Consider the following 20,119-nt stretch of genomic DNA (forward strand, 5'->3'; position numbering starts at 1 on the left):
GAGCAGCAGAGAGACCGATAGAGAGACTAGAGACCAGCTGTGGGGGCATGCTACTTTTAATATCTGTCTGAGACAGCAGCACAGTCACGAGCTGAGGGCCACAGAAGCCGTATAACCTGCTCATGTCCCGTACTCACCACAACACCACACACGCCATAAAGGGGTTTTCATTTTAAAAGCTTTAATAACAGCACCGCACTGTTAAATAAATAATACTCAGGGAAATATGCAAAAGGAATGTCAACAGGTGTTTGGGGGGGAGTTTCGCTACAAGCCAGAATGTTGAATAAAATTATATTTTAACTTAATTACCGGTTGTCCTTGCGGTAGGTCCTTTTGCAGGTAGGAATGTGAGACAATCTATCCAAAGGGAAGTCGAAATAAAGTGCTGGTAGTGTGATTTCTATCACCAGAGGCATGCGCAGAACCATGTAAACATGTGCACGAGCTGGGCAAGTATGCATGGCGTGCATTGATCTTCATCTTGTGCACATGCTTCAGGTGATCGAAATCGGAACGCACTACAGCACCAGCACTTTGAACAGTTGATTATATTCTACTTTCCTGTGGATATATTGCCTCACATTCCTACCTACAAAAGGACCAACTGCACGGAACCCTGGTAAAGTGAGTTTTATTCAACAAATTGTATTCAACACTCTGGCTTGTAGAGATCGGTAGTGGAAACTTTCCTGATCCAAACGCTCATTTATGCCCGATGTTGAATTCAATGAGATTCAACGTCGGGTTTCCAGGCCAAGAGAGACGGATAGATAGAGAGAGGGAGGGAGGGATGAAAGTGAGAGAGAAACTCAGAGGCACAAGAAATGTGTCTATGTGTGTCTGTCTGTACGCGCGTCTGTGTGCGCATGTGTGTGTGTCACAGCTGTGTGTCCGTGGTTTGGGTTAGCTGGGAGGATCTGAAAGTCCAGAGGAGTAAAAATACCTCCATTGCAGAGTGGCGACTCACACAGGACAGACACCAGAGCTGTGGGCCTTGCCTCAGCTTGGACACATTTGTTCATGGTCAAGACTAAACTCCTGGTCTGTAATACTTCACCTCTGTATTAGGGACTGGCATTTCAAAGAATGTCTATGTTCAAGTACTCTCATGAAAATAATTTTTGAGTACGTGAGTACTCTCTTGTTAGTGTGAAACGCGGCTGAAGGAAAACAAGTTTGCAGTATGCTATCGCTTGTTTCAATTACAGGTTGTTTTGATACACAACTGAGATGGAACATGTTGCATTTTCACTGAATTTGACATGCGCCAAATAATTAAAAGTTAGACATTTTGTCAGTGTTTATGTTAAATGGGCGCATGTGTAAATTTGCGTACTTGTATTCAGTTATTAGTAATCGAATACAAACCTTGAGTCGAGTACTCGTGCCCATCCCTACTCTGTACAGTATGTGTGTGGAATTCTTAATGTGGTGGTATATTACCTCATGTGGTGCTACTTTATTTCTCACCCTTTTCCTGCAATTCTACAAGTTTTGCCATGGGGCGGAGATAAAATCGTGCAGTTTTAAAGCAAATTTCCAGTTATTCTACGCATTTTACCATGAGGCTGAGAGAAAAATGTACCGTTTTAAAACAAATGTCCTGCAAATCTACACTTTGCCATGGAGCTAAGAGAAAATTTGCACTTTTAAAATTAATTTCCTGCAATTCTACACATTTTGTCATGACTTATGCTTTCTGATTGACTCAAACATTAAAGCAAAATCATTGGTGGCCCAATGCAATGAGAGAAATACTCCTGAAAGCATAATTTGGGGGATTTTAGGTTCTCTCTGTCTAGTTTTTTATTTTGGTGTATTTTTTTTTCTTCTCAAAGATGGTTATTTAAAAATGTTTAGGTCCATTATCTGTTCTACATACTTTATATCTGGTTTTAGTCATTTAAGTTTACACTGAAAAAAGAATTCTACCCCAATGTATTTTTTATTTATTTTAATAAATATACACTGCTCAAAAAAATAAAGGGAACACTTAAACAACACAATGTAACTCCAAGTCAATCACACTTCTGTGAAATCAAACTGTCCACTTAGGAAGCAACACTGATTGACAATACATTTCACATGCTGTTGTGCAAATGGAATAGACAACAGGTGGAAATTATAGGCAATTAGCAAGACACCCCCAATAAAGGAGTGGTTCTGCAGGTGGTGACCACAGACCACTTCTCAGTTCCTATGCTTCCTGGCTGATGTTTTGGTCACTTTTGAATGCTGGCGGTGCTTTCACTCTAGTGGTAGCATGAGACGGAGTCTACAACCCACACAAGTGGCTCAGGTAGTGCAGCTCATCCTGTGGCAAGAAGCTGCTTGAGCTGTGGCAAGAAGGTTTGCTGTGTTTGTCAGCATAGTGTCCAGAGCATGGAGGCGCTACCAGGAGACAGGCCAGTACATCAGGAGACGTGGAGGAGGCCGTAGGAGGGCAGCAGGACCGCTACCTCCGCCTTTGTGCAAGGAGGAGCAGGAGGAGCACTGCCAGAGCCCTGCAAAATGACCTCCAGCAGGCCACAAATGTGCATGTGTCTGCTCAAACGGTCAGAAACAGACACCATGAGGGTGGTATGAGGGCCCAACGTCCACAGGTGGGGGTTGTGCTTACAGCCCAACCCCGTGCAGGACGTTTGGCATTTGCCAGAGAACACAAAGATTGGCAAATTCGCCACTGGCGCCCTGTGCTCTTCACAGATGAAAGCAGGTTCACACTGAGCACATGTGACAGTCTGGAGAGGCAGTGGAGAACGTTCTGCTGCCTGCATCATCCTCCAGCATGACCGGTTTGGCGGTGGGTCAGTCATGGTGTGGGGTGGCATTTCTTTGGGGGGCCGCACAGCCCTCCATGTGCCCGCCAGAGGTAGCCTGACTGCCATTAGGTACCGAGATGAGATCCTCAGACCCCTTGTGAGATCATATGCTGGTGTGGTTGGCACTGGGTTCCTCCTAATGCAAGACAATGCTAGACCTCATGTGGCTGGAGTGTGACAGCAGTTCCTTCAAGAGGAAGGCATTGATGCTATGGACTGGCCCGCCCGTTCCCCAGACCTGAATCCAATTGAGCACATCTGGGACATCATGTCTCGCTCCATCAGCCTGTAGTGTGGTTTTCCACTTTAATTTTGAGTGTGACTCCAAATCCAGACCTCCATGGGTTGATAAATTTGTTTTCCATTGATCATTTTTGTGTGATTTTGTTGTCAGCACATTCAACTATGTAAAGAAAAAAGTATTTAATAAGAATATTTCATTCATTCAGATCTAGGATGTATTATTTTAGTGTTCCCTTTATTTTTTTGAACAGTGTATATATATATATATATATATCTTTTTTACTGTTTGGACATAGGCTGCCTGAAAAAAACACAAGCGGCCTGCCCGAGAGTATTCTATCCAGAAAAATACTCTACTTTCTCTTATCCCATCACCCTAAGATTCCATTAGTATCAATGTCTGGCATAGTGCTCCTGAACTTCTCCCAGTCCAGCCTGGAAGTCATTGGTGCATAGATGTACAACCATTGTTAAGTAAGCAAGTCACACTCTGTTCCAGCTGTATGTTATGGGGACAGAGGTAAATGTAAGGAGGGGAGATACAGTACCAGAACTGTGGATGTTCACTTTATGTGCACTTACAAGAGTTGTTTGCAAAGTATTTTACAATGCCCAAACTGCATTCACTTGTTAGCCTAGGTGTGGATACTTCAAATGTGCTCTGTTTTGGACTGTTTCTACCTGGGGCAAAAGACTCACTAGGGCTGGGCGATATGGCCTAAAAACAATATCTAGATATTTTTCAAACTTATGACCAGATATATAGAAAATATATATTGTTTATACATAAACAGTACCAGTAAAAAGTTTTTGAACACTTACTCATCCAAGGCGTTTTCTTTATTTGTACTATTTTCCACATTGTAGAATAATAGTGAAGACATCAAAACTATGAAATAACAGATATGGAATCATGTAGTAACCAAAAAAAGTGTTAAACAAATCTAAATATATTTTATATATGAGATTCTTCAAAGTAGCCACCCTTTGCTTGATGACAGCTTTGCACACTCTTGGAATGCGTTTAAATTAACAGGTATGGCTTGTTAAAAGTTCCTTTGTGGAATATCTTTCCTTAATATCTTTGAGCCAATCAGTTGTGTTGTGACAAGGTAGGGTTGGTATACAGATGATATCCCTATTTGGTAAAAGTCCAAGTCCATATTATGGCAAGAACAGCTCAAATAAGCAAAAAGAAACGACAGCCCATCATTACTTTAAGACATGAAGGTCAGTCAATCCGGAAAATGTCAAGAACTTTGAAAGGTTCTTCAAGTGCAGTCGCAAAAACTATCAAGCTCTATGATGAAACTGTAAGTTCATTAGAGTTACCAGCCTCCTAAATGGCAGCCCAAATAAATGCTTCACAGAGTTCAAGTAACAGACACATCTCCACATCAACTGGTCAGAGGAGACTCCGTGAGTCAAGGCCTTCATGGTCGAATTGCTGCAAAGAAACCACTATTAAAGGACACCAATAATAAGAAGAGACTTGCTTGGGCCAAGAAACACGAGCAATGGACATTAGACCGGTGGAAATCTATCCTTTTGGTCTGTTGAGTACAAATTTGAGATTTTTGGTTCCAACCGCCATGTCTCTGTGAGATGCACAGTAGATGAACGGATGATCTCCGCATGTGTGGTTCCCACCTTGATGCATGGAGGTGTGGGGGTGCCTTTGCTGGTGACACTGTTGGTGACTTATTTACAATTCAAGGCACACAGCATTCTGCAGCAATACGCCATCCCATCTGGTTTGTGCTTAGTGTGACTATAATTTTCTTTTCAACAGGACAATGACCCAAAACACACCTCCCAGGCTGTGTAAGGGCTATTTGACCAAGAAGGACAGTGATGGAGTACTGCATCAAATTACCTGGCCTCCACAATCACCTGGGATGAGTTGGACCGCAGAGTGAAGGAAAAGCAGCCAACAAGTGCTCAGCATATGTGGGAACTCCTTCAAGACTGTTGAAAAAACATTCCAGGTGAAGCTGGTTGAGAGAATGCCAAGAGTGTGAAAAGTTGCTGTCATCAAGGAAAAGGGTGGCTACTTTGAAAGATCTCAAATATATATTGATTTGTTTAACACTTTTTTTAGTTACTACATGATTCCATATGTGTTATTTCCACGTGTTTATGTCTTCACTATTATTCTATAATTTTAACAATGTAAAAAATAAAGAAAAAACTTTGAGTAGGTGTTTCCAAACTTTTGACTGGTACTGGAACTTTAAGAGTGATCTCAAAATGGCCACCGGTAATGGTACTCTGTCCTCCATTGAAACCCTGCTGCCAAAACAGCCCTAAGCCGTCTGTGATTTATGTACAGGCATTAATGGAAAGGTGGGAGTACAGTAGGTGAGGCGTAGCCTCCCTCCTTTTCTCTCCGTCCGTCTATGAAAGAACCCACATACCTGTGGCTGTGAGGCCGTCACTCCTGTATTCAGAGATAGAACCGTGGATGAAGGAGATAGATTTACCCAGCAGTCTCACTTCACTCTAGGCCCCATGTTAGTTGCCCAACTGCCCAGCACCTGGCGACAGTTGTGGAGAGCTGGCCGACTGTGTGTCTGTGTGTGCAGGGGCCCCAATACACACACCACTGTATTAACAATGAGTGAATGAGAGTGGAGAGTAAGGATTGGATTACAAAGACTTTCCTCTCAGGAAAAATACACACAATCTGTGTGAGCAGGATCCCTTTTCCTTTTGTGGAGGCTTTTCAAGGTTAGGATTAGAGTTGTGTAACAGACGGTTGGGTTCCTGCCATAGTCTCCATGTGGTGTAATGGCATGTTAGCTCTGTTTTACACACATCTTAATTGAATGGTGTTGTGTAGTAGGGGTCCATTTTATTTGTGCGGTGTGTTACTGCAGTTTTGAGTGGTGTGTTTGTGTGTGTGTTGTACTGTGCTGCCCTGATCCTGGCCTCTAGACTGGTGGTACATGCTGTCTACCATGCTCTGCTGTAACATAAATGTTTGTGTCTCTCTGATCAGGGTGTGGGTGCAGTAGTGTCTGGGGCCAGGGGTGCAACTTTTCTTTCAGAAGTGAGGGGGGACATAACCGGGCGGGGGGTCCTCCACCATAATTCTTTGGGGCATCTAAAGCGCATTTCTTGCATTTCTACACCATCCAATATGACCCATGGCCCTTCTAGACATCTTTATTTAGAACAACAAAAAATAACATTCATCAAACTAGGTACGAGATCATTATTAAATATGTTGAGTGGTTGATAAGACTGAACTCGATCAAATGTAATTCAAAAACCTTTATTGTGTTGCACCTTTAACCAATAGCTGAACAAATGAAAAATTCTTTATAAAATAAAGTAGAACTACTACTATCCTCTGTCAAATTTCAGTCAAACCGCCCAGCCAGCCCAAGCTGCCTGCACGCCCGACCCCATCCAGTCTAGTCAGTAACTCAACTCTCTGCCAACACTATTTCCTTCCCAACTTCTTTTTTTCCCTCCCAAGGGAAAGGTTTGGAAACAAAAGTACAGGCCTAATAGTACTGTAAAGCTCATTTTACTTGCACACAATATAGCTGGGTCATTCGTCCTGCCCCTAGGTGTCCACCACCTTGCAGTGCCCCAACCTAACACACCCCACTCCGCTTTAGGATCTTAGTGAAACGTTCATTATTGGTTTTGGGTGTGTTAGGCCAAGGCCAGAGTGACAACCCACAGGACGGCAGACCCCCAGGCCCAGGACTGAGCAGCCCAGCAGCTAGGGATTGCCTAAATGAGTATCGCCCCTGACTTGGGCAGGTTTTCAATACAAAAGATGAAGAACTTACTCACATCCAGGTACTTTCTGCGGGAGCTGGAGTTGTAGGCAAATTCATGGGAAACAGAAAGGGAAAAAAGGGTTTCAATACAGACTCCTTTTGTCGTACTGTATTCCATATAAGGCATCCAGACCTTGTGAAAGTTGACTAGCATAACCTTAATATTGTAATAAATCCAATCCTAGTTACATACCTTGACATTTCTGCCATCCATTGTGACATTGTTGGAGGATAACCAACCTTCCAATTAATTGCAATGCATTTCTTCGCCGATATAAATGCTTGGTTACACAGTTTCTTCTGATGGAAGTCTCCACTATCAACATTTCCAAGAAAACAAAAACAAGGAGAAGGAAAATTCCAAATTCAGCCAGCCTTCACAAAGACCGTGACATAGGCCAATACAGTGCATGCGGAATGTATTCAGACCCTTTAACTTTTTCCACATTTTGTTACATTTCTGCCTTAATCTAAAATTAAGATTTAAATTGTTTTGTTTCCTCATCAATCTACACACAATACTCCATAGTGACAAAGCAAAAAAAGTTTTGGACATTATTGCAAATAATAAAAAACTGAAATATGACATTTACATAAGTATTCAGACCCTCTACACGGTACTTTGTTGAAGCACCTTTTGGCAGAGATTACAGCCTCGAGTCTTCTTGGGTATGACGCTACAAGCTTGGCACACCTGTATTTGGGGAGTTTCTCCCATTCTTCTCTGCAGATCCTCTCAAGCTCTGTCAGGTTGGATGGAGAGCGTCGCTGTACAACTATTTTCAGGTCTCTCCAGAGATGTTCAGGTCTGGGCTCTGGCTGGGCCACTCAAGGACATTCAGAGACTTGTCCCGAAGCCATTCCTGCATTGTCTTGGCTGTGTGCTTAGGGTCCTTGTCCTGTTGGAAGGTGAACCTTCGCCCCAGTCTGAGGTCCTGCTACTGAAAAATATCCTCCCAGCATGATGCTGCTGCCACCATGCTTCACCATAGGAATGGTGACAGGTTTCCTTCAGACATAACACTTGGCATTCAGGCCAAAGAGTTCAACCTTGGTTTCATAAGACCAGAGAATCTTGTTTCTCATAGTCCAAGTCCTTTAGGTGCCAATTGGCAAACTCCAAGCGGACTTACATGTGCCTTTTACTGAGGAGTGGCTTCCATCTGGCCACTCTACCATAAAGGCTCTGTCAGAGTGACCATCGGGTTCTTGGTCACCTCCCTGACCAAGGTCATTCTTCCCTGATTGTTCAGTTTGGCCGGGCGGCCAGTTCTAGGAAGAGTCTTGGTGGTTCCAAACTTCTTCCATTTAAGAATGATGGAGGCCACTGTGTTCTTGGGGACCTTCGATGCTGCAGAATATTTTTGGTACCCTTCCCCAGACCTTTGCCTCGACACAATCCTGTCTCGGAGCTCTACGGACAATTCATTTGACCTGATGGCTTGGTTTTTGCTCTGACATCAACTGTGGGACCTTGGGATATAGACAGGTGTGTGCCGACTTTACCACAGGTGGACTCCAGTCAAGTTGTAGAAACATCTCAAGGATGAAGAATGGAAACAGAATGCACCTGAGCTCAATTTCTAGTCTCATAGCAAAGGGTCTGAAGACTTATTTAAGTAAGGTATTTTTGTTTTGTATTTTTTATAAGTTATCAAACATTTCTAAAAACCTGTTTTTGCTTTGTCATTGTGGGGTATTGTGTGTGGATTTATGAGGAAAATGTTTTAATCAATTTTAGAATAAGGCTATAATGTAACAAAATGTGGAAAAAGTCAAGGGGTCTGAATGCTTTCTGAATGCACTGTCTGTCCCCTTTTTTGTCTTTTACATCTCCAGCAGAGGAATGACATTTCTGAGTGCATGTTATTCAGTTTCACTGGGATATGGTACGTTCTGTGGGTGGTCTTCAACTGTAGTAATTTATGTCTGAGATTATATGAACATGACTGGGAATTCAAACATATCTGTACCCATTCATCATCAATATCTTATACCAGGTCTTCCTCACATTTGAGTTTTTTCATGTTGTGTCATCGGGAAAATGCAGTCTTTAAAGCACCTGGCTTGTCCAGTGTTTGCTGCAGAGAGAGAGAAAGTGTTGATTCTGCACGAATTCACCTCAGGTCCGTCACAGACTTGTCTTTCATGGCTGCCTGACCCTGCCGAGACCCCTGTCGACATATGTTATGCTTACATGAAGCATGACAAAGAATAACTTGGTGTACAGTATATTTATACATTTATATTATCCAAGAATGGAATCAATGGTTCAACAATTAAAATTCCCATTATTCCCAGATCCCAGACTGTAGCTTTATGCTTAAACTGCTGTACTATAGCTACTATAGGTCTACCCATCAAGTCAAGATGTAACTTTGTATCATTCACTGATATTGTTAATATACTGTAAAATTCACCTGAGCTCCGTAGACTGGTCTTCCCTGACTGTCTGACCCTGCTGGGACACCGGTCACCATCTGATCCTGTTAAGACATGGTGAGCATAGTGTTGTGTTCTGACTGACTGTGCACCATGACAGTGAAGCCCGTAGAGCTATTTTTTAGCTACTGTGTCCGTGTGAAAAGTAAGGAATTAGCCTGGGAAACTGACAGATCAATAAGGTTACATTATTACAATGACTCTAATGAAAACTCGCATTGCACAGAAAGAAAAAAAAACGTCTGAATATCGGCCTTCAATCATTTGGCCACTGGTTTCATCTTTTGATTCAGGTCTAGTGTGATTGAGGCAACAAAAAAAATTGCAAGCTAGATATTAGAGCGAGAGCTGGCCAAAAGTTGGCTAGCTCTCTCTCTTAACGGTACATAAACTGCTGAAAGCTAGCCAAGTTCATTTACTTCTGTTAAAACAGGACAAAACAAAGGCTACAAAACATTTCCATACAAACAACCGCCATTAGATATTAATAGCCACCTCATAAATGACAGATAGCTGGAGGCTAGAGCTGAACTGGCTGTGGTAGCTACTAGCTAGCTAATTCACCTCAGTCGAGAGGGTATGAAACAGTAGCTAGCTAACTGTGACGGAGAAGTCCGTCACTGGCCGCGGGCAGCATTTGGTAAGCGAACGCGCCCACCCACACCCACTCATCTCCCCCTCCCTGCTCCGTTTTCAGCTAAATTAACTTGTGTGTTGACCCACATTGCTAACTTAGGGATCTCACTTCATACATCACACACATTATTCTTACCTCCCTTTAGTAACAGTTTGCTATGGTATAAGGAATATGCAGAAAAGCTTTCGTTTTTAAACGTGCCGCTTTCAAAAAGAACAAGAATACAATTTGTTATCTACAGGCCAAGAGTAATCTCAATCACAGCTTTATGATAGATTGAAAAAAAAAATATGAAAAGAGGCAGATGGGGCAAATATTATCCAGTTGCGAAGACAGTAGACTTTGATTCTATCCAGCGAATGATTTATAAATAAAATCACTATGGCAAGGCACCCTGTTCCTCGTTAGTCGACTGTCGCTTTGCTCTGTCATGTGCGCAGACACAAGACAGACACACACAAACCTGTTCCATGGTGAAGCACCATCAAAGGAATTTAGAAAATATTTTCCTGCACTTAGCCTCTGTCCAGGCTTTCAACAACTATATTTTGTCATGATTCATCCAGTTGGAGCATGCAAGTAAAATAAAAAAAATAAAAAATGTATTTTTAAAAAATGGGTTGGCCAATAGGGGGCGATACTATCATATATCACAACGTTTTATGAGTACATACTCACGATAATACAAGTTGACATCGCCCAACCCTAGTGGATATGCTGTAAATACTTAGATAGGTTACGGGGTAACTTTATATTATCTATGTTTTTCTATTGCCGTCTCTGCTACAGTGCCAAGCGCATACCCGTGTTGGAGGTGGGGAGGGGCACTGACGTAGTTTCTCGCTAGGATTGGGGAGTGTTCCTGGAATGAGGGGGTGCTAAATCTAGTTTGGCAGGGGGTTACCCTAGGGCTGGATATCATTTTGAGTTGTGTGTGTGTGTGTGTGTGTGTGGCTAGGAAGCTTTTGATCTTTGTTTTCCAAAATAATTTTGTGACTCAGGTCTTGGGACATTGATGGACTCTCAAACTAACACACACACACGGAAATATTAAGAGTGTGACTCTCTCTCCTCAAGAAACACCCTTCCTCTATTTTCCCAGCTTCTTCTCCCGGTGAAAACACAGGAACCACCCTTATTTTCCCTGCGTCTGCCTCCACTGATAGCATCACCTCATTGCTCTCTAATCTAAAGAACATCCGTGTCTATACATCCATGTGTACGTTGGGGCAGATACCATGTCAGTTCACCATCAGATATGATAGAACCAGATGACTAAAACTAAGATACTTTTTCTACAACAGGATGGAAATACAATGAACATAATTGCTGTGTGTGTGTGTGTGTGTGTGTGTGTGTGTACGCACGTCCCTGTCTTTTTCTCCCTACTCACCACACTCGTCATTGCCTGAGAGTTCAACCCTGATGTGGGGGCGTCCAGAATTCTTCATGGACTACAGATCATACTTTGGTCTGCTGTCCGAAGGGACACAGTGTATTGGCGTCCTATTTGAAGTGATTTGTATGTTTTGATATTGACAGCAACAGAGTTGTCCAGGGCATGTTTGCGACCTGAAGAAGCAGGCTAAAGTATTGGAGGTGTTTATCCATGGCCATGTAATGACAGCTCTCTGCCTCTGATATGGAGGTGAATCAGTGATGTGAAGATGACCCCCCCAATAGACCCCAGGAGTTATCTTCAACCTCTACTTCATATCCACCGACTCCTTATTTCAACATAGGAGTGGTGTGTGGAGGGAGAGGGAAGAGTGCTTGAGTTAAGTAGAGTTGGGTGTACTTAAAATGTTGTATAGTAGATAGTCCATTGACTTGGAAAGTGTGCTATATATTCAATGACCAATTAAACCCTTTACCAAAGAGCACCATATATCCAATAGATCCCCCCCAAATGACTCTGCTGATTAGGTTGAAGTCAACCTCTTCACCTCACCACACCTTAACACTTTCACATGCTCAGACAGAGGTGGGACAATAGGCTACATAATGTGATTAGAGGGACACGACTCTACTGGGCTCCCAAGTGGCGCAGTGGTCTATCGCACTGCATCTCAGTGCTAGAGGTGTCACAGCCCGGGATCGAACCTGGGTCTGTAGTATCACAACCGGCCATGATCGGGAGTCCCATAGGGCGTCACACAATTGGCCCAGCATCGTCAGGGTTAGGGGAGGGTTTGGCCGGGGTGTAAAATAGGAATTTGTTCTTACCTGACTTGCCAAGTTAAATAAAACATAAATAAATCAAATACTGGGTTGGAGGGAAAGGAAAGATGGGGACAGGGGGCTACTTGATTTGGGTTACCAACATGATTATGGCTGTTTTTAAGTGCAAATTTTTCAGACAAACTCCATACCAAACATAGAGGACAAAGGACAAGAGTCCTTTTGTAATTGAGTCCTAACCACATGACCTGACCAGAAAACACTCCCCATACCCCTACTAATATGAATTATGTAAGTTATGGTAATTATGACTGTGGTTATGAATGTTATTAAAGTACACATGGTTAGCAGGTAGTTAGTTACAGTTGAAGTTCGAAGTTTACGTACACCTTAGCCAAAAACATTTAAACTCAGTTTTTCACAATTCTTGACATTTAATCCCAGTAAAAAGTCCCTGTCTTAGATCAGTTAGGATCACCATTTTATTTTAAGAATGTGAAATGTCAGAATAATAGTAGAGAGAATTATTTATTTCAGCTTTTATTTCTTTCATCCCATTCCCAGTGGGTCAGACGTTTACATACACTCAATTAGTATTTGGTAGCATTGCCTTTAAATTGTTTAACTTGGGTCAAACGTTTCGGGTAGCCTTCCACAGGCTTCCCACAGTAAGTTGGTTGAATTTTGACCCATTCCTCCTGACAGAGCTGGTGTAACTGAGTCAGGTTTGTAGGCCTCCTTGCTCGCACACGCTTTTTCAGTTCTGCCCACAAATTCTCTATAGGATTGAGGTCAGGGCTTTGTGATGGCCACTCCAATACCTTGACTGTGTTGTCTTTAAGCCATTTTGGAAGACCCATTTGCGACCAAGCTTTAACTTCCTGACTGATGTCTTGAGATGTTGCTTCAATATATCCACAACATTTTCCTGCCTCGTGATGCCATCTATTTTGTGAAGTGCACCAAACCCTCCTGCAGCAAAGCACCCCCACAACATAATGCTGCCACCCCCGTGCTTCACGGTTGGGATGGTGTTCTCCGGCTTGCAAGCCTCCCTCTTTTTCCTCCTAACTTAACAATGGTCATTATGGCCAAACAGTTCCATTTTTGTTTCATCAGACCAGAGGACATTTCTCCAAAAAATAAGATCTTTGTCCCCATGTGCAGTTGCAAACCATAGTCTGGGTTTTTTATGGCAGTTTTGGAGCAGTGGCTTCTTCCTTGCTGAGTGGCCTTTCAGGTTATGTCGAGTATAGGACTCGTTTTACTGTGGATATAGATGCTTTTGTACCTGTTTCCTCCAGCATCTTCACAAGGTCCTTTACTGTTGTTCTGGGATTGATTGGCACTTTTCTCACCAAAGTACGTTCATCTCTAGGAGACAGAATGCGTCTCCTTCCTGAGCGATATGACGGCTGTGTGGTCCCATGGTGTTTATACTTGCATTCTATTGTTTGTACAGATGAACGTGGTACCTTCATGCGTTTGTAAATTGCTCCCAAGGATGAACCAGACTTGTGGAGGTCTATAATTATTTATTCTGAGGTCTTGGCTGATTTTCTTTTGATGTTCCCATGATGTCAAGCAAAGAGGCACTGAGTTTTAAGGTAGGCCTTGAAATACATCAACAGGTAAACCTCCAATTGACTCAAACGATGTCAATTAGCCTATCAGAAGCTTCTAAAGCCATGACATCATTTAAACTTTTCCAAGCTGTTTAAAGGCAGTCAACTTAGTGTATGTAAACTTCTGACCCACTGGAATTGTGATACAGTGAATTATAAGTGAAATAATCTGTCTGTAAACAATTGTTGGAAAAATCACTTGTGTCAAGCTCAAAGTAGATGTCCTAACCGACTTGCCAAAACGATAGTTTGTTAACAAGAAATTTGTGGAGGGGTTGAAAAACGACTTTTAATGACTCCCACCTAAGTGTGTGTATGCTTCCGAATTCAACTGTACCTGTTAGCTCAGTGGCATTGACCTGTCAACTTCCTAGTTCAGATGTGAAGTGTGATTCTCTGCAGACTGAATAGCATCAAAAGTAGTGGTCTTATAGGCAGGTTGGCTGGCAACATAAATATTTGTCATTTAGCAGACGCTCTTATCCAGAGCAAATGAGAGTAGTGAGTGCATACATTTTCATACTGTTCCCCCGTGAGAATTGAACCGACAACCCTGGCATTGCAAGCGCCGAGCTCTACCAGCTGAGCCACACGGGATCACGTCACCAACATCCTGAAATGATGTGTCGGCACCAATGTGGCCTCGCTTTGTTATGATTCGGAACGGTCACATAGCTAGCAACAATGACAAGAAGATGCCATGTGGGGAATCGTAGGTGGCTCGTTTCTGTCAGTTTTATCTTGTTCTTGATACCATGTCTTATTTTGAGGTGTTTGGACTGATTTCATACTAACATAGCAAAACATGTGCTAGCGAGCTAAGCAAAAACTAACAATGTATTTGCAAGACAGGTGCTCATTGTGCAAATGTGTTTGTTTTCTATAAACCTATGGAGACTAAATAAAGTTGACATGTTATCAACAATCTTAACCAACCCCGTCTGTTTTGCCCCATAGTTGCGCACCCGTCAGTTGTATTGCTAAACAACCAACCCGTCTATGGGATTTGCTGACCTGTGTTTATCTAGGCCATTCTCAATGAACCGTCAACCATCATTTGTCAATGAACCGTCACTGAATCCACAATGTCTCAGCCCATGTCAATATTAACTTTGATATTATGTAATGTGTGTGTGTGTGTGTGTGTGTGTGTGTGTGTGCTTCTCTGTCCATTAATTTACAGTAAACCAAAGGGAAGGATGATCTGAGGATATCCTGATGTAGCAAAGGATCGTTCACTTATAAACCAGGTTAGTCCTGTTTTAACTGGGGATCATTCAATCGTTAAACCTGGGTTGGTAGTGTATGAATGTAGCATGCAACTAAAAGTCTCCTTTTGGCCTGGAATCCCCTATCCGTCAGAGCCGAGGCCCAGATTAGTATGCTAACAATGACTGAAGAAAAAGCATATAGAGAAAGTGATCCTCTGTAGAAAATCACCAATGTTTAGGACAAGAGCTAAAATCACTCCTCAGTGTTAGTTCCTCTAGTCTAGTCTGGAGACGGACAGCTAGAGTCCCACCAGGGCCCAAGGTTTGGCATAAAAACGTTGGCAGAGGCTGAAGGAGAGGTTACTGTAGCTGTTCCTGGTCTAAGTACAGTCTTTATGGCTCCCTCTGGAGAATGACCTAGGTGGCCATTGACAGCTGCCATTATTGAAGGTTGACTTCACTTTAACCTTCCTGAACCAGCTTTTATATGTTTATGATTACAGATTTTTTTGTGATAGTTGTTACTACAGTACAGGCTATTGGTATCAGAAGCTATAGCCTTGATCTCACACTCTGGTTCTTGCGGAGCCATAGCAGGAAGTTGGGTCTGTAAAGTGTGTTTTCATTTGACACCTCTCTCTCTCTCTCGTGCTCTCAACACACACACACACACACACACACACACACACACACACACACGCCTCACATGTGAACCAAGATTTTAACCATTTGAGTCCCAGCACTCAAAACAGATTTGTTTCTCTGAGCTGTGGAGAGAGAAGGGTTAAGCAGAGCAGGGCCTTGTTAAAAAGGCAGGTGGAGGGCAGGGGCTGGTGTGGTCCCCAGGTTAGGGGCCCAGGTGAGGTAAAACTGGCAATAGAGGTACTGCGGCCCCATATCCCTCTGATGTGGGTAACTGAGCAGAGGTGGCTGAACACACAGCATGATGGCACCAGGGGGAGAGGGAGGGAGGTCCACCAATCTCTCTTATTTCACCACTATCATTACAGCCCGCCTCCCCCAAAATCCTCCTCTGTCATTGGGACACCCAACACCCGCCAGCTGCAGAAGCTAAGTCCTGGATTTGCCGAACACCGAAAGCTCCCTCCTCTCTCTTTCCTTACTTAAAAAGTGTTTTAATTAGTTCCAGCCCAAGACTCCCACCACATATTGATTTCGGGAATTAAGCTCCCTCCTTTCCCGTCATAATCTCTGTGTCATAGCGAAACGTCCTTCATATGTATGGCACAGAGCTTACTGGCTGCGAAATGCTAAAGAAATGAAGCGAATGAGACAAATTCACCCCAAAATACCTTTGACGTGACAGAATGGCAGGACTTGGAACAGGCTTCACTTGGCTTCTGCAGTTATTTATTGGATGATGTCATTGATCTTCGCTGAAATGAGTCCACATCTTATTTCCAGTGCAGCTGTAGCTCATACAATCTCCTACAGTACCTTTCCTCATGTTATGGCCGAGTTGATACGTTTTAGCTGAGCAGGTTATTATGAGATCCATAATCGTAGGAGTCAATTTACTTTGTAGAGTCCCTACTCCTGGATTACTCTCCACTCCTGTCCTTTACTATCCACCCTGTTCCAACAGGCTCACAATGTGCCAGCGGTAATAGTAGTAGTAGAACAGTCACCCCCTCGCCTGCCCCATTCACCAATAGGAAGATGTTGGCATGTCATCTCTCCGATTTTAACATTTTCAGATAAACACTGTTACTCACATAAACGACACTCTTACACACACACACACACACACACACACACACACACACACACACACACACACACACACACACACACAGTAATAGCAGGGGAAAGACGATCCACTGAGAGGAGTGGATGTTGTGTACTGTAAGCCGAGGAGCGACGAGGGGAAATTGCGTTAGTGAAGTGTGAAACCTCCCGAAAGTCCATAGATTAAAGAGCGGCTAGAGTTCCCTATTATGTCTTAATGTTTAGGGCTGGTTGTGTTTTGAAGCACGCTGGCCTGAGTCCAGCGGTAAAGCCTGTCTCTCCCCCTCTGGGATGAATGGCTGGGGTGACATCAGAGCCGGGCCAACCCAGAGAGGGGCGGCACAGCCCTTTGGTTCGAGAGAGGAACATGCCACTCTGGCTCGACCCACTAAATCTCTGATAATACTGTACAATCAACAACTTCTTAGGTTCGGAGTGGGTTTCCCCGAATCTCAAGAACTTGGTTTTACACCCCCTCTTAGAAGGGAAAACCAATCCTCCTTAATGGCCAGGATTTCCAGCACGGCAGTAGGAGTGGGGTTGGGATGCTGTCTGGGGATGTTGATGGGTTTAAGTGCCCCCCCCATGGTGGTAGTGTTTTAACTGGTATGTCAGAATAACTTTTGAAGTCCCTTGTGTTATCTCCGGGTATAAACTGTACAGGGCATGGTCAAGGGATAACAACACCAAAAAATATACACACACACACACACACACCGTTTCAGGGAGCTTTGAAGTCGATACATGGACAACTGGAGTCGTTCAGTCTAGGGCCTGTTGCTATATGAGTGTTAATACTGTCATGTCCTCTCGCCACTTCAGGTGTCTTTCCTCTCACTCACACTCTTTCCCAGCTCAACCAAGTGTGTGTGTGTCCTTCCTTACCAGGTCGGTTGCCTGATGTGACTGTCTCTTGCTCCTGCTCTCCTTCGCCATCTCCCGGCAGCCACTGTCAGGGTGAGGATGCCCATTGGCACCTGCCCCCACAGCTGGCACAGCAACCCTACAGCCAGGGCCACAGGTGGGCACACAGAGACACACACCACGTCTAGGGACACAGAGGACAAAGCCAACAATGGGAGGTTGGCTCACATACCTATTTCTACATTCTGAGGATCTAGAGAGAAAAGCGGGGTAGGAGTTAAAACCAATTCCATTTAGTCTCCTCAGGAAGTGAACTGAAATTGTAAGTGAATATAGATGGAATTGACCCCGATCCTGGAGAGACGGCAAGTATGGTTGGGAGAGCAGGGGAGTCTTTAGGGGAAACAGGCACCAGAAAGAGAAACACTGTTATAGTACAGTAGCACTGATGAAGATATAATGTGGATGCTAATATAATTCATAGCACTCTGTTACCGTAAGACCCATAGAACACCAAATAAGGAGTGGGAGAGACAGAAAAAGCCGTTCTCAATCTGTTGTCCGACACGGGCTCAATGTGAAGCTTATACAAAACACATTCTTGGAAAGAACACTATAACTCGTGTACACACACACACACACACCTTCTGAAGAGTTGGGATTTGACTGGATGGGATGGAATGGGGTGATATCTATGCCCTTTGGCAGAGTATTTGCTTGTTCATCATCCCTCTACTACCAATATCTGAATGGCAGAAAAGCATAAAATGAACTTAATTCAATCTGATTCCTATTCATGACCCTCTTCCACCTTCCATTCTAACACATTCGTTATCGTATTTCATTCACTCTCATCACTGCTCAGGATGAGGAGGTGTTCCTGTTTGAGGAGGGAGACCTGAACCTGTGGGCCGAGCCTGTCCAGTGGATGCAGCTGCTACACAGATACCTGGGTGTCCTCTTCAAAGCCCCAGAGCTGAAGGCTCTGAACCAGAACCAGGCAGAGCTCCTCAGTCTGTCAGCCCAGGAAGATGCCATGTCCCTGGCCACCCATCAGGCTCTGGAGGGCCTCCCAGCCCTGGCCCAGTTCTCCTGCACCATAGAGCATGCCCGGCTGGCCTGCAGCAGGAGAGGGCCACACTGGCTACGGGTTTCAGACTCCCAAGAAACATTCTGAATGTAACACTTATACAAGCAATATACACATTTTTTTGGACTAAAATGGTTTGTTTTTATCAGCGACGGATGTATGGGTTTTAGAAGGGAATGTAAAGTGTTTAAGTTTTGAGTTTTGTCTGTGTTTTTCAAAGTAAAGATGCCTAATTCATGTCTCGCGATTCTTGAAAACAACCACAGGGTGGTATGTGTATGGATTTGTTTTTAATCTAATATGTATTAGCACGTTTTCCAGTGGACTCTTTTCATCCCTTCGCATAGGTTTTTCTGCCTCCTTGGTTTCCTAGGTTACGTAATTAGGAGGGCAACACAATGGTCCACTGTCCTGTGTTAGCGACTGCCCAGACAGCTGGGCAGTCTTGCGCTGTAGTATGGCAGTGTTCCCTGTAGAAATGATGTAATGTTCTGGAACTCTTGAACATCCCCCAATAAAAACAGCACTGTGTGATGAGTGTTTTTTTTTTGCGGATGAGGACATGTTCAAGGGATTTCTCAAAGTTTGAGGCTTGCCCATCTGTCCTTGACGTTAGACCGTCGTTTTTATCATAAACGCTCATTTAGGCAGAGTACAGCCCCAGCTCTAATTTAAGGGTTTGTAGTAGTAGATTCCAACCCGTTATGTCATTTGTTTTCGGCTGTTGCTATTTGGCTTTTTTTTTTCCATCCAACTCTCTCAGCAGCTAAACCACTCACTCAGTGGGACTATTGAATGATGCAGAAGGCAGCCGAATCGTATTACTCTTCTTCTTCTTTTTAACCATTTCCAGATTTGGTACATTTGGAAATATAACTGGTGTCACAAAAACCTACAATTTATGGTGATACGTTTTCTACAGAATTGTAAAAAAAAAAAACTTCTAAAAAATATATACATATCTCCCTTGTGGGGCCCTAATATAGCCCTGCTCCTCACTGCTAATTGCCATCTTTGTATGTCCCTGTGAACTTTTGTTGGGCTCCATTTTCATAGTTTTCGGGTGGTGTGAGCTTTTGTTACAATCACACCGTCGAATAGGCTGTTTTAAACGTATACAAGTACGTTAAGTATTTCAAATATATTTTTGAACCTCAGCAGGTGGCGCTCAAGTCAGTCATTTTGGGCTTTGCTCTTAGGGGGGCAGTGTCGCACTGCTTTTTACAGATTCACATTCCTTTAGTCAACTCAGTGCAGTATTCTGAGATTGTGTGCGGCTGAGCCACAGTGTAATAGATGGTTGAACGTTCTTCGTATAACAAGAAATAATTGGAAATAATTCCGTGCCGACTCATTATTTCACTTTTGTTTTCTATCCATGTGACCTTGTGCCATTTCATTTGTGTCATTTCAAGTAGCCATCCTAAATGTAAATGCACCGTGATGCACATACAT

General features: G+C 43.4%; 1 long non-coding RNA gene across 3 annotated transcripts; it reads left to right on the forward strand.

Moving 5' to 3' along the window:
* Window positions 1-448: 448 nt before the first annotated feature.
* On the forward strand, window positions 449-19,408 carry LOC112237119. 3 transcript variants are annotated; one of them, XR_006083595.1, is made up of 4 exons: window positions 449-627; window positions 14,934-15,000; window positions 17,599-17,731; window positions 18,440-19,408. It is a non-coding gene; the product is annotated as an uncharacterized LOC112237119 (long non-coding RNA). The 3 variants fall into 3 exon arrangements; XR_006083596.1 differs by having other exon boundaries at window positions 449-622; XR_002951347.2 differs by lacking the exon at window positions 14,934-15,000 and having other exon boundaries at window positions 450-627.
* The last annotated feature ends 711 nt before the right edge of the window (window positions 19,409-20,119 follow it).

The sequence above is a fragment of the Oncorhynchus tshawytscha genome, linkage group LG01 (genome assembly GCF_018296145.1).
Source record: "Oncorhynchus tshawytscha isolate Ot180627B linkage group LG01, Otsh_v2.0, whole genome shotgun sequence".
Classification (NCBI taxonomy): domain Eukaryota; kingdom Metazoa; phylum Chordata; class Actinopteri; order Salmoniformes; family Salmonidae; genus Oncorhynchus; species Oncorhynchus tshawytscha.